Source organism: Tamandua tetradactyla, chromosome 4 (assembly GCF_023851605.1).
Source record: "Tamandua tetradactyla isolate mTamTet1 chromosome 4, mTamTet1.pri, whole genome shotgun sequence".
In the NCBI taxonomy this organism is placed as follows: Eukaryota; Metazoa; Chordata; class Mammalia; order Pilosa; family Myrmecophagidae; genus Tamandua; species Tamandua tetradactyla.
In genome coordinates this window covers 88,302,689-88,317,318 of record NC_135330.1, presented here as the reverse complement: position 1 = coordinate 88,317,318, position 14,630 = coordinate 88,302,689, and positions in this window count along the sequence as shown.

Here is a 14,630-nt window from a genome sequence, read left to right as displayed (position 1 = left end):
TAATGGCCATTCTGGTGGGTGTGAGATGATATCTCAATGTGGTTTTGATTTGCATTTCTCTAGTGGCCAGGGACATTGAGCATCTCTTCATGTGCTTTTTGGCCATTTGTATTTCCTCTTCTGGTAGGTGTCTGTTCAAGTCTTTTTCCCATTTTGTAATTGGGTTGGCTGTCTTTTTGTTGTTGAGTTGAACAATCTCTTTATAAATTCTGGATACTAGACCTTTATCTGATATGTCATTTCCAAATATTATTTCCCATTGTGTAGGTTGTCTTTCTACTTTCTTGAAGTTCTTTGATGCACAAAAGTGTTTAATTTTGAGGAGTTCCCATTTATTTATTTCCTTCTTCAGTGCTCTTTCTTTAGGTTTAAGGTCCAAAAAACCACCTCCAATTGTAAGTTTCATAAGATATCTCCCTACATTTTCCTCTAACTGTTTTATGGTCTTAGACATAATGTTTAGATCTTTGATCCATTTTGAGTTAACTTTTGTATAGGGTGTGAGAGATGGGTCTTCTTTCATTCTTTTGCATATGAATATCCAGTTCTCTAGGCACAATTTATTGAAGAGACTTTTCTGTTCCAGGTGAGTTGGCTTGACTGCTTTATCAAAGATCAAATGTCCATAGATGAGAGGGTCTATATCTGAGCACTCTATTCGATTTCATAGGTCGATATATCTATCTTTATGCCAGTACCATGCTGTTTTGACCACTGTGGCTTCATAATATGCCTTAAAGTCAGGCAGTGCAAGACCTCCACTTTCGTTTTTTTTCCTCAAGATGTTTTTAGCAATTCGGGGCACGCTGCCCTTCCAGATAAATTTGCTTATTGGTTTTTCTATTTCTGAAAAATAAGTTGTTGGGATTTTGATTGGTATTGCATTGAATCTGTAAATCAATTTAGGTAGGATTGATATCTTAACTATATTTAGTCTTCCAATCCATGAACACAGTATGCCCTTCTATCGATTTAGGTCTTCTGTGATTTCTTTTAACAGCTTTTTGTAGTTTTCTTTATATAGTTTTTTTGTCTCTTTAGTAAAATTTATTCCTAGGTATTTTATTCTTTTAGTTACAATTGTAAATGGGATTCGTTTCTTGATTTCCCCCTCAGCTTGTTCATTACTAGTGTATAGAAATGCTACAGAATTTTGAATGTTGATCTTGTAATCTGCTACTTTGCTTTACTCATTTATTAGCTCTAGTAGTTTTGTTGTGGATTTTTCTGGGTTTTCAACGTATAGTATCATATCATCTGCAAACAGTGATAGTTTTACTTCTTCCTTTCCAATTTTGATGCATTGTATTTCTTTTTCTTGTCTAATTGCTCTGGCTAGAACCTCCAACACAATGTTGAATAATAGTGGTGATAGTGGACATCCTTGTCTTGTTCCTGATCTTAGGGGAAAAGTTTTCAATTTTTCCCCATTGAGGATGATATTAGGTGTGGGTTTTTCATATATTCCCTCTATCATTTTAAGGAAGTTCCCTTGTATTCCTATCCTTTGAAGTGTTTTCAACAGGAAAGGATGTTGAATCTTGTCAAATGCCTTCTCTGCATCAATTGAGATGATCATGTGATTTTTCTGCTTTGATTTGTTGATATGGTGTATTACATAAATTGATTTTCTTATGTTGAACCATCCTTGAATACCTGGGATGAATCCTACTTGGTCATGATGTACAATTCTTTTAATGTGTTGTTGGATACTATTTGCTAGAATTTTATTGAGGATTTTTGCATCTATATTCATTAGAGAGATTGGTCTGTAGTTTTCTTTTTTTGTAATATCTTTGCCTGGTTTTGGTATGAGGGTGATGTTGGCTTCATAGAACAAATTAGGTAATTTTCCCTCCACTTCGAATTTTTGAAGAGTTTGAGAAGAGCTGGTACTAATTCTTTCTGGAATGTTTGATAGAATTCACATGTGAAGCCGTCTGGTCCTGGACTTTTCTTTTTAGGAAGCTTTTGAATGACTAATTCAATTTCTTTACTTGTGATTGGTTTGTTGAGGTCATCTATTTCTTCTTGAGTCAAACTTGGTTGTTTGTGTCTTTCCAGGAACCCGTACATTTCATCTAAATTGTTGTATTTATTAGCATAAAATTGTTCATAGTATCCTGTTATTACCTCTTTTATTTCTGTGAGTTCAGTAGTTATGTCTCCTCTTCCATTTCTGATCTTATTTATTTGCATCCTCTCCTTCTTTTTGTCAATCTTGATAAGGGCCCATCAATCTTATTGATTTTCTCATAGAACCAACTTCTGGTCTTATTGATTTTCTCTATTGTTGTCATGTTTTCAATTTCATTTATTTGTGCTCTAATCTTTGTTATTTCTTTCCTTTTGCTTGCTTTGGGATTAATTTGCTGTTTTTTCTCCAGTTCTTCCAAGTGGACAGTTAATTCCTGCATTTTTGCCTTTTCTTCTTTTCTGATATAGGTGTTTAGGGCAATAAATTTCCCTCTTAGCACTGCCTTTGCTGTGTCCCATAAGTTTTGATATGCTGTGTTTTCATTTTCATTCACCTCGAGGTATTTACTAATTTCTCTTGCAATTTCTTCTTTGACCCACTTGTTGTTTAAGAGTGTGTTGTTGAAGCGGCGCGTGATTTCCCGATCAGTCTCAGCTGCGGTGGCCTGAGCTACTCCCTCCCTCCTTCCCAGGCTGGCTGAAAGTCCCGGAGAGGGAAGTTTCCCAAGCTGAGGTGGCCGGTGCCCCTCTTTTGCGGGCGGCTTCGTGTCTCGGCTTCGAGTCCGCCGATACGAGTCTCGGATCGGAGGGCTACCCAAGCCGTGGTGACCCCCCCACGGGAGGCTTCCTGGTCTGGTGGGGAATCCCTCAGTGCTTCTGTGACCAGCGACCAGCCACAGGGTCCCCTCAAGCCGCGACAGCTGATGGCCCCACTATGCGTGGCTCCTGAACCAACGGAGAGAATTGGATCCGAAATATCCAAGCTGCGGAGATCAGTGAATGGGGGAGACCCATTCCAAACACTTGAGACAAACGTGGCCACGTACGCCACCTACTGGACAAGATAAGAAAAACAGATCCCAGAGATTTCACAGAAAAATCTTACAACCTTGCTGGGTCCGACACCCAGAGAAATCTGAATAAATGCCCAGATGCCAGCAGCAGAAGATAACTGTCCACGCTCAAAAGATTGAGAATATGGCCCAGTCAAAGGAACAAACCAATAGTTCAAATGAGATACAAGAGCTGAGACAACTACTGCTGAATATACGAACAGAAATGGAAAACTTCTTCAAAAATGAAATCGATAAATTGAGGGAGAACATGAAGAGGACATGGGCTGAACATAAAGAAGAAATAGAAAAACTGAAAAAACAAATTACAGAACTTATGGAAGTGAAGGATAAAGTAGCAAAGATGGAAAAATAATGGATACCTACAATGATATATTTATAGAGACAGAAGATAGAATTAGTGATTTGGAGGATGGCACATCTGAATTCCAAAAAGAAACAGAAACTATCGGGAAAAGAATGGAAAAATTTGAACAGGGTATCAGGGAACTCAAAGACAATATGAATCGCACAAATATACGTGTTGTGGGTGTCCAAGAAGGAGAAGAGAAGGGAAAAGGAGGAGAAAAACTAATGGAAGAAATTATCACTGAAAATTTCCCAACTCTTATGAAAGACCTAAATTACAGATCCAAGAAGTGCAGCGCACCCCAAAGAGAATAGACCCAAATAGGCGTTCTCCAAGACATTTACTAGTTAGAATGTCAGAGGTCAAAGAGAAAGAGAGGATCTTGAAAGCATCAAGAGGAAAACAATCTGTCACATACAAGGGAAACCCAATAAGACTATGTGTAGATTTCTCATCAGAAACCATGGAGGCTAGAAGAAAGTGGGATGATATATTTAAAATACTAAAAGAGAAAAACTGCCAACCAAGACTCCTATATCCAGCAAAATTATCCTTCAAAAATGAGGGAGAAATTAAAACATTCTCAGACAAAAAGTCACTGAGAGAATTTGTGACCAAGAGACCAGCTCTGCAAGAAATACTAAAGGGAGCACTAGAGTCAGACACAAAAAGACAGAAGAGAGAGGTATGGAGAAGAGTGTAGAAAGAAGGAAAATCAGATATGATATATATAATACAAAAGGCAAAATGTAAGAGGAAAATATTATCCAAACAGTAATAACACTAAATGTCAATGGACTGAATTCCCCAATCAAAAGACATAGATTGGAAGAATGGATTAAAAAACAGGATCCTTCTATATGCTGTCTACAGGAAACACACCTTAGACACAAAGATAAACATAGGTTGAAAGTGAAAGGTTGGGAAAATATATTTCATGCAAATAACAACCAGAAAAGAGCAGGAGTGGCTATACTAATATCCAACAAATTAGACTTCAAGTGTAAAACAGTTAAAAGAGACAAAGAAGGACACTATATACTAATAAAAGGAACAATTAAACAAGAAGACATAACAATCATAAATATTTATGCACCGAACCAGAATGCCCCAAAATACATGAGGAATACACTGCAAACACTGAAAAGGGAAATAGACTTATATACCATAATAGTTGGAGACTTCAATTCCCCACTCTCATCAATGGACAGAACATCTAGACAGAGGATCAATAAAGAAATAGAGAATCTGAATATTAATATAAATGAGCTAGACTTAACAGACATTTATAGGACATTACATCCCACAACAGCAGGATAAACCTTTTTCTCAAGTGCTCATGGATCATTCTCAAAGATAGACCATATGCTGGGTCACAAAGCAAGTCTTAACAAATTTAAAAAGATTGAAATCATACACAACACTTTCTCGGACCATAAAGGAATGATGTTGGAAATCAATAATAAGCAGAGTGCCAGAAAATTCACAAATGCATGGAGGCTCAACAACACACTCCTAAATAACGAGTGGGTCAAAGAAGAAATTGCTAGAGAAATTAGCAAATACTATAGGGAAAAGAATGGAAAAATTTGAACAGGGTATCAGGGAACTCAAGGACAATATGAACCGCACAAATATACGTGTTGTGGGTGTCCCAGAAGGAGAAGAGAAGGGAAAAGGAGGAGAAAAACTAATGGAAGAAATTATCACTGAAAATTTCCCAACTCTTATGAAAGACCTAAAATTACAGATCCAAGAAGTGCAGCACACCCCAAAGAGATTAGACCCAAATAGGTGTTCTCCAAGACACTTACTAGTTAGAATGTCAGAGGTCAAAGAGAAAGAGAAGATCTTGAAAGCAGCAAGAGAAAAACAATCCATTACATACAAGGGAAACCCAATAAGACTTTGTGTAGATTTCTCAGCAGAAACCATGGAAGCTAGAAGACAGTGGGATGATATATTTAAAATACTAAAAGAGAAAAACTGCCAACCAAGACTCCTATATCCAGCAAAATTATCCTTCAAAAATGAGGGAGAAATTAAAACATTCTCAGACAAAAAGTCACTGAGAGAATTTGTGACCAAGAGACCAGCTCTGCAAGAAATACTAAAGGGAGCACTAGAGTCAGATACAAAAAGACAGAAGAGAGAGATATGGAAAAGAGTGTAGAAAGAAGGAAAATCAGATATGATATATATAATACAAAAGGCAAAATGTTAGAGGAAAATATTATCCAAACAGTAATAACACTAAATGTCAATGGACTGAATTCCCCAATCAAAAGACATAGATTGGCAGAATGGATTAAAAAACAGGATCCTTCTATATGCTGTCTACAGGAAACACATCTTAGACCCAAAGATAAACATAGGTTGAAAGTGAAAGGTTGGGAAAAGATATTTCATGCAAATAACAACCAGAAAAGAGCAGGAGTAGCTATACTAATATCCAACAAATTAGACTTCAAATGTAAAACAGTTAAAAGAGACAAAGAAGGACACTATATACTAATAAAAGGAACAATTAAACAAGAAGACATAACAATCATAAATATTTACGCACCGAATCAGAATGCCCCAAAATACGTGAGGAATATACTGCAAACACTGAAAAGGGAAACAGACTCATATACCATAATAGTTGGAGACTTCAACTCACCACTCTCATCAAGGGACAGAACATCTAGACAGAGGATCAACAAAGAAATAGAGAATCTGAATATTACTATAAATGAACTAGACTTAATAGACATTTATAGGACATTACATCCCACAACAGCAGGATACACCTTTTCTCAAGTGCTCATGGATCATTCTCAAAGATAGACCATATGCTGGGTCACAAAGCAAGTCTTAACAAATTTAAAAAGATTGAAATCTTACACAACACTTTCTCGGACCATAAAGGAATGATGTTGGAAATCAATAATAGGCAGAGTGCCAGAAAATTCACAAATACATGGAGGCTCAACAACACACTCCTAAACAACGACTGGGTCAAAGAAGAAATTGCAAGGGAAATTAGCAAATACCTCGAGGCGAATGAAAATGAAACACAACATATCAAAACTTATGGGACGCAGCAAAGGCAGTGCTAAGAGGGAAATTTATTGCTCTAAATGCCTATATCAGAAAAGAAGAAAAGGCAAAAATTCAGGAATTAACTATCCATTTGGAAGAACTGGAGAAAGAACAGCAAGCTAACCCCAAAGCAAGCAAAAGGAAGGAAATAACAAAGATTAGAGCACAAATAAATGAAATTGAAAACATGAAAACAATAGAGAAAATCAATAAGGCCAGAAGTTGGTTCCATGCAAAAATCAATACGATTGATGGGCCCTTATCAAGATTGACAAAAAGAAGGAGAGGATGCAAATAAATAAGATCAGAAATGGAAGAGGAGACATAACTACTGACCTCACAGAAATAAAGGAGGGAATAACAGGATACTATGAACAACTTTACGCTAATAAATACAACAATTTAGATGAAATGGACTGGTTCCTGGAAAGACACGAACAACCAACTTTGACTCAAGAAGACATAGATGACCTCAACAAACCAATCACAAGTAAAGAAATTGAATCAGTCATTCAAAAGCTTCCTAAAAAGAAAAATCCAGGACCAGATGGCTTCACATGTGAATTCTATCAAACATTCCAGAAAGAATTAGTACTAACTCTCCTCAAACTCTTCAAAAAAGTCAAAGCAGAGGGAAATCTACCTAGTTCATTCTAAGAAGCCAACATTACCTTCATACCAAAACCAGGCAAAGATATTACAAGAAAAGAAAACTACAGGCCGATCTCTCTAATGAATATAGATGCAAAAATCCCCAATAAAATTCTAGCAAATAGTATCCAACAACACATTAAAAGAATTATTCATCATGACCAAGTAGGATTCATCCCAGGTATGCAAGGATGGTTCAACATAAGAAAATCAATTAATGTAATACACCATATCAACAAATCAATGCAGAAAAATCACACGATCATCTCAATTGATGCAGAGAAGGCATTTGACAAGATTCAACATCCTTTCCTGTTGAAAACACTTCAAAGGATAGGAATACAAGGAAACTTCCTTAAAATGATAGAGGGAATATATGAAAAACCCACACCTAATATCATCCTTAATGGGGAAAAATTGAAAACTTTCCCCCTAAGATCAGGAACAAGACAAGGATGTCCACTATCACCACTATTATTCAACACTGTGTTGGAGGTTCTAGCCAGAGCAATTAGACAAGAAAAAGAAATATAAGGCATCAAAATTGGAAAGGAAGAAGTAAAACTATCACTGTTTGCAGACGATATGATACTATATGTCGAAAACCCAGAAAAATCCACAACAAAACTACTAGAGCTAATAAATGAGTAAAGCAAAGTAGCAGGTTACAAGATCAACATTCAAAAATCTGTAGCATTTCTATACATTAGCAATGAACAAGTGGAGGGGGAAATCAAGAAACGAATCCCATTTACAATTGCAACTAAAAGAATAAAATACCTAGGAATAAATTTAACTAAAGAGACAAAAACCTATATAAAGAAAACTACAAAAAACTGCTAAAAGAAATCACAGAAGACCTAAACAGATGGAAGGGCATACCATGTTCATGGATTGGAAGACTAAATATAGTTAAGATGTCAATCCTACCTAAATTGATTTACAGATTCAATGCAATACCAATCAAAATCCCAACAACTTATTTTTCAGAAATAGAAAAACCAATAAGCAAATTTATCTGGAAGGGCAGCATGCCCCGAATTGCTAAAAACATCTTGAGGAAAAAAAACGAAAGTGGAGGTCTTGCACTGCCTGACTTTAAGACATGTTATGAAGCCACAGTGGTCAAAACAGCATGGTACTGGCATAAAGATAGATATATCGACCTATGAAATCGAATAGAGTGCTCAGATATAGACCCTCTCATCTATGGACATTTGATCTTTGATAAGGTAGTCAAGCCAACTCACCTGGGACAGAGCAGTCTCTTCAATAAATTGTGCCTAGAGAACTGGATATCCATATGCAAAAGAATGAAAGAAGACCCATATCTCACACCCTACACAAAAGTTAACTCAAAATGGATCAAAGATCTAAACATTAGGTCTGATACCATAGAACAGTTAGAGGAAAATGTAGGGAGATGTATTATGAATCTTACAATTGGAGGTGGTTTTATGGACTTTACCCCTAAAGAAAGAGCACTGAAGAAGGAAATAAATAAATGGGAACTCCTCAAAATTAAACACTTTTGTGCATCAAAGAACTTCATCAGGAATGTAGAAAGACAGCCTACACAATGGGAATCAATAGTTGGAAACGACATATCAGATAAAGGTCTAGTATCCAGAATTTATAAAGAGATTGTTCAGCTCAAAAACAAAAAGACAGCCAACCCAAATACCAAATGGGAAAAAGGCTTGAATAGACACCTCTCAGAGGAGGAAATACAAATGGCCAAAAGACACATGAAGAGATGCTCAATGTCCCTGGCCATTAGAGAAATGCAAATCAAAACCACAATGAGATATCATCTCACACCCACCAGAATGGCCATTATCAACAAAACAGAAAATGACAAGTGCTGGAGAGTATGCGGTGAAAGAGGCACACTTATCCACTGTTGGTGGGAATGTCAAATGTTGCAATCACTGTGGAATGCAGTTTGGCGGTTCCTCAAAAAACTGAATATAGAATTGCCATACGACCCAGCAATACCATTGCTGGGAATCTACTCAAAGGAATTAATGGCAAAAACTCAAACGGACATTTGCATACCAATGTTTATAGCAGAATTATTTACAATTGCAAAGAGATGGAAACAGCCAAAATGTCCATCAACAGGCGAGTGGCTAAACAAACTGTGGTATATACATACGATGGAATATTATGCAGCTTTAAGGCAGGATAAACTTATGAAGCATGTAATAACATGGATGGACCTAGAGAACATTATGCTGAGTGAGTCTAGCCAAAAACTAAAAGACAAATACTGTATGGTCCCAATGATGTGAATCGACAATCGAGAATAAACTTGGAATATGTCATTGGTAACAGAGTTCAGCAGGAGTTAGAAACAGGGTAAGATAGTGGGTAATTGGGGCTGAGGGAATACAGACTGTGCAATAGGACTAGATACAAAAACTCAAAAATGGACAACAAAATAATACCTAATTGTAAAGTAATCATGTTAAAATACTGAATGAAGCTACATCCGAGCTATAGGTTTTTGTTTTGTTTTGTTCATATTATTATTACTTTTATTTTTTTTCTCTGTATTAACATTCTATATCTTTTTCGGTTATATTGCTAGTTCTTCTAAACCGATGCAAATGTACTAAGAAACGATGATCATGCATCTATGTGATGATGTTAAGAATTACTGATTGCATATGTAGAATGGTATGATTTCTAAAAAAAAAAAAATGGTCAGCACAATACTGCCTAATTGTAATGTAATTATGTTGGAACACTGAATGAAGCTGCATCTGAGCTCTAGTTTTGTTTTTTTTTTCTCTTATATATTTTTGTACTTTTTATTTTTATTTTTGTTTTCTCTCTGTGTTATCGCTTTATTTCTTTTTCTGTTGTCTTGCTATTTCTTTCTCTAAATCGATTCATATGTACTGAGAAATGATGACCATACACCTATGTGATGATATTAAGAATTACTGATTGCATATGTAGAATGGAATGATTTCTAAATGTTGTGTTATTTAATTTTTTTTAATTATTAAAAATAAAAAAGTGTGTTGTTGAGCCTCCAAGTATTTGTGAATTTTCTGGCACTCCACCCATTATTGATTTCCAACTTCATTCCTTTATGATCCGAGAAAGTGTTGTGTATGATTTCAATCTTTTTAAATTTGTTAAGACTTACTTTGTGACCCAGCATATTGTCTATCTTTGAGAATGATCCATGAGCACTTGAGAAAAAGGTTTATCCTGCTGTTGTGTGATGTAATGTCCTATAAATGTCTGTTAAGTCTAGCTCATTTATATTAATATTCAGATTCTCTATTTCTTTATTGATCCTCTGTCTAGATGTTCTGTCCATTGATGAGAGTGGGGAATTGAAGTCTCCAACTATTATGGTATATGAGTCTATTTCCCTTTTCAGTGTTTGCAGTGTATTCCTCATGTATTTTGGGGCATTCTGGTTCGGTGCATAAATATTTATGATTGTTATGTCTTCTTGTTTAATTGTTCCTTTTATTAGTATATAGTGTCCTTCTTTGTCTCTTTTAACTGTTTTACATTTGAAGTCTAATTTGTTGGATATTAGTATAGCCACTCCTGCTCTTTTCTGGTTGTTATTTGCATAAAATATATTTTCCCAAGCTTTCACTTTCAACCTATGTTTATCTTTGGGTCTAAGATGTGTTTCCTGTAGACAGCATATAGAAGGATCCTGTTTTTTAATCCATTCTGCCAATCTATGTCTTTTGATTGGGGAATTCAGTCCATTAGCATTTAGTGTTATTACTGTTTGGATAATATTTTCCTCTACCATTTTGCCTTTTGTATTATATATATCATATATGACTTTCCTTCTTTCTACACTCTTCTCCATACCTCTCTTCTGTCTTTTTGTATCTGACTCTAGTGCTCCCTTTAGTATTTCTTGCAGAGCTAGTCTCTTGGTCACAAATTCTCTCAGTGACTTTTTGTCTGAGAATGTTTTAATTTCTCCCTCAATTTTGAAGGACAATTTTGCTGGATATAGGAGTCTCGGTTGGCAGTTTTTCCCTTTTAGTAATTTAAATATATCATCCCACTCTCTTCTAGTTCCATGGTTTCTGCTGAGAAATCTACACATATTCTTATTGGGTTTCCCTTGTATGTGATGGATTGTTTTTCTCTTGCTTCTTTCAAGATCCTCACTTTCTCTTTGACCTCTGACATTCTAACTAGTAAGTGTCTTGGAGAATGCCTATTTGGGTATCATCCCTTTGGGGTGCACTGCACTTCTTGGATCTGTAATTTTAGGTCTTTCATAGAGTTGGGAAATTTTCAGTGATAATTTCTTCCATTAGTTTTTCTCCTCCTTTTCCCTTCTCTTCTCCTTCTTGGACACCCACAACACGTATATTTGTGCAGTTCCTATTGTCCTTGAGTTCCCTGATACCCTGTTCAAATTTTTCCATTCTTTTCCCGATAGTTTCTGTTTCTTTTTGGAATTCAGATTGCCATCCTCCAAATCACTAATTTTATGTTCTTTCTCTTTGAATCTATCATTGGTGGTATCCATTGTTTTTTCCATCTTTTCTACTTTATCCTTCACTTCCATAAGTTCTGCGATTTGTTTTTTCAGTTTTTCTATTTCTTCTTTTTGTTCAGCCCTTGTCTTCTTCATGTCCTCCCTCAATTTATCGATTTCATTTTTGAAGAGTTTTTCCATTTCTGTTCATATATTCAGCATTAGTTGTCTCAGCTCCTGTATCTCATTTGAACTATTGGTTTGTTGCTTTGACTGGGCCATATTTTCAATTTTCTGGGCGTGGTCCATTATCTTCTGCTGGCGTCTGGGCATCCAGTCAGATTTCCCTGGGTGTTGGACCCAAAAGGTTGAAAGATTTTTCTGTGAAATCTTTGGGCTCTGTTTTTCTTATCCTGCCCAGTAGGTGGCCCTCGTGAAACACGTTTGTCTGTGGGTCCCACCAGTAAAAGGTGCTGTGGGTCCTTTAACTTTGGAAAACTCTCGCCATGAGGGAGGTTCACCAGCTGAAGCAGCTTGGAAGAGTGCCAGTCAGCCCAGGTGTCCAAACGCGGGAAGGGTCACCGGCCACCACAGCCCAGGAGAGCGCCCGTCCAAATTTCCTAGTCGGCCCAGGGTTCCAAGCGTGGCGTGAGGGTGCCAGTTGCCGTGGCCTGGGAGAGTGCACCGTTCCCAACCGGACCGGGGAGTCACGTGTTTGGAAGAGACCCCCCCTGTCACCGTTCTCTGCGGCCTGGGGATTTCCGATCCAATTCTCTCAGTTGGTCCGGGGGGCCGCACGTGGTGGTGGTGCTAGCCACTGTGGCTTGAGGGGGCTGCCTGCCCAATTCTGCCAGCTGGCCTGGGAAGGAGGAAGGGAGGGACTCCAGCCACTTGCCGCCCCACCCTGGGAAGCCCATGCCCCTCGGCGATCTCACCGGAGTGGGTTCTTCCAGGCAGTCAGCCATTCCAGGATGGGGTATGTTGTCTTTTTTATCTCTGTTGTGCCTCTGGAAGCTGTTCTGTATTGTTTCTACTCCTCTAGTAGCTGTTCTGGAGAAGGAAAGGTGAGGATAGCAAGGCTGTCGAAGACAGTGGCAGAGGAGCCAGTGAAGGAGGAAGAGGGCATGGTGGTGGCTGGAGAGCTGCTGGAGTAGGAGGAGAAAGGGAAGGATAAGATGGTGGATGGAGCGCCACTGGAGCAGAAGGGGGCCAGCTCTACTTTTAAACCACTAACATCCATCCCAAAGGACAGTTGGCCTGACATCGACTGGAAGGAACTGAAAAGCTCAAGTGGGGGAGACAATCAATGTGGAGTACACCCCTGAAGTGAGTCAGCCCAGCCAGCCTCAGGGTTCAGGTGAGTTCATCCCCCAGGACAGGCAGCAGTGCCTCCTGCCATGCCACGCCCCGCATTTGCTCTGGAGTCGGCATGGTCTGCAAGTGGGGCACCCTTCCCCAAAGGGCCCAGGTGCAGCAGGTATTGAGGCTGCATGAAGCCTGCACCCCGCATGACCTTTGCAGGCAGATATGCTGGTCTACACAGAGACACAGGAGGAAACTTGCTTTCCTTGTTCATGTGGCAGCATAAGAAGAAAAAGGCTCATCTTACAGAGCCAAAACGGAAACTAACCAGACAATGCATGTGTGAACCCAGGACAGAGCCTGCAATAGGTGAGCTCTGAACACCAGTTCATTCTTTTCTCCAACTTCTCTGTGAAATGAAATGAATCACAATGAACACTCAGCATCTGGGAAGGCGAAACAGAGAGATACAGCACTCGGTGCGGGTGCCCAGCAAAAGACGAGTCCAATCTCAACAGTCCACGAGGTCTGAGGAAGGGCGCCTCATCCTGAGAAGTGTTTTCAGCATTTCTCTGTAAATTTTGGAAATGTGTTTCTAATTCCGAAACAACCCGTTCCGTTTGTTAAAAAAAAAATTGTCAATATCAAAGATAAAAAAAGAGCACTCACTCAAAGCACAAGTCAGCTCCTTTGCTAGTCCCCCCACTTCGTTTATTCTGTGAAGAAGGGAATGTCCCCCCACACCCCTGCTTAAGCAAGCACATTGGCAGATGCAATTGATAAATGATGTGTTCAAATGCATTATAAACAATTTTGTCATAAATAACAAGAGGCATATTAAATAAGGAAAAAATTGTAAAGCTTAAAAATACAATTCTAGAGAAAGTGCACACTCTCAGCTGACTGGCCCTGCAAAGCTGACCCCTTCCCTGTGCCCCAGTGGGTGGGCAGCCAGGAGCCACAGAGGGCGGCTGGGACTCAGTCTGCCCACTGACCCAGGCAAATAGGGGAATGTAAGCAATAAACGTCAGGAGCTCATCAGGGGAGCATGGCTTATGGATGTGGCATCAGCACTTGCTTCTGGGGCACTCCAGAAAGTGCTTCCAAACTGGGTTGACAGGTCTGTTAGCTGCCAGCTCTGGTCACGTCTTACTGGCCATGGTGACCCAGCTCCCAGCCAGCCAGAACACACACCCTGATCCCCCACGGTCCTGCAGAGTGCACACACGCAATGCCTCTACTGGGAATCAACCTCACCACCCACTGCTGAGGCCCAGCTCAGCATCGGGCATTGTTTGACAGTTATCTCATTTACTAGCCCCGGTCAGGTAGCTATTATGGGCAACATTGACAGATAAGGAAACTGAGGCTCAGTAGGGTGGTGTAACTGCCCCAAGATCACATGACTAGGGAGAGAGCTCACACTGAATCACTCTTCCTGTGGTCTGAAGGCACAGTGCGTTGTCTCTATTCTTCACGTCACCTCCTAATATGCTCTTCTCCCCCACTTTACAAGGGGGGAAACTGAGGCCCAAAGAGATCAAACTCCACTTCCTCCCAATGTGAAAAGCCCACTTCCCCCTGCCTGGGTCCCCACATGGGGGGTGATGCTGGGGAAATTCAGCAAAGGGCAGGTTGCATAACATCCCAGCATCTCCACCAGAAGCTGCAAACACTCACTTTCCCCATTCACGAATCTGGGCAATGAGTGGTG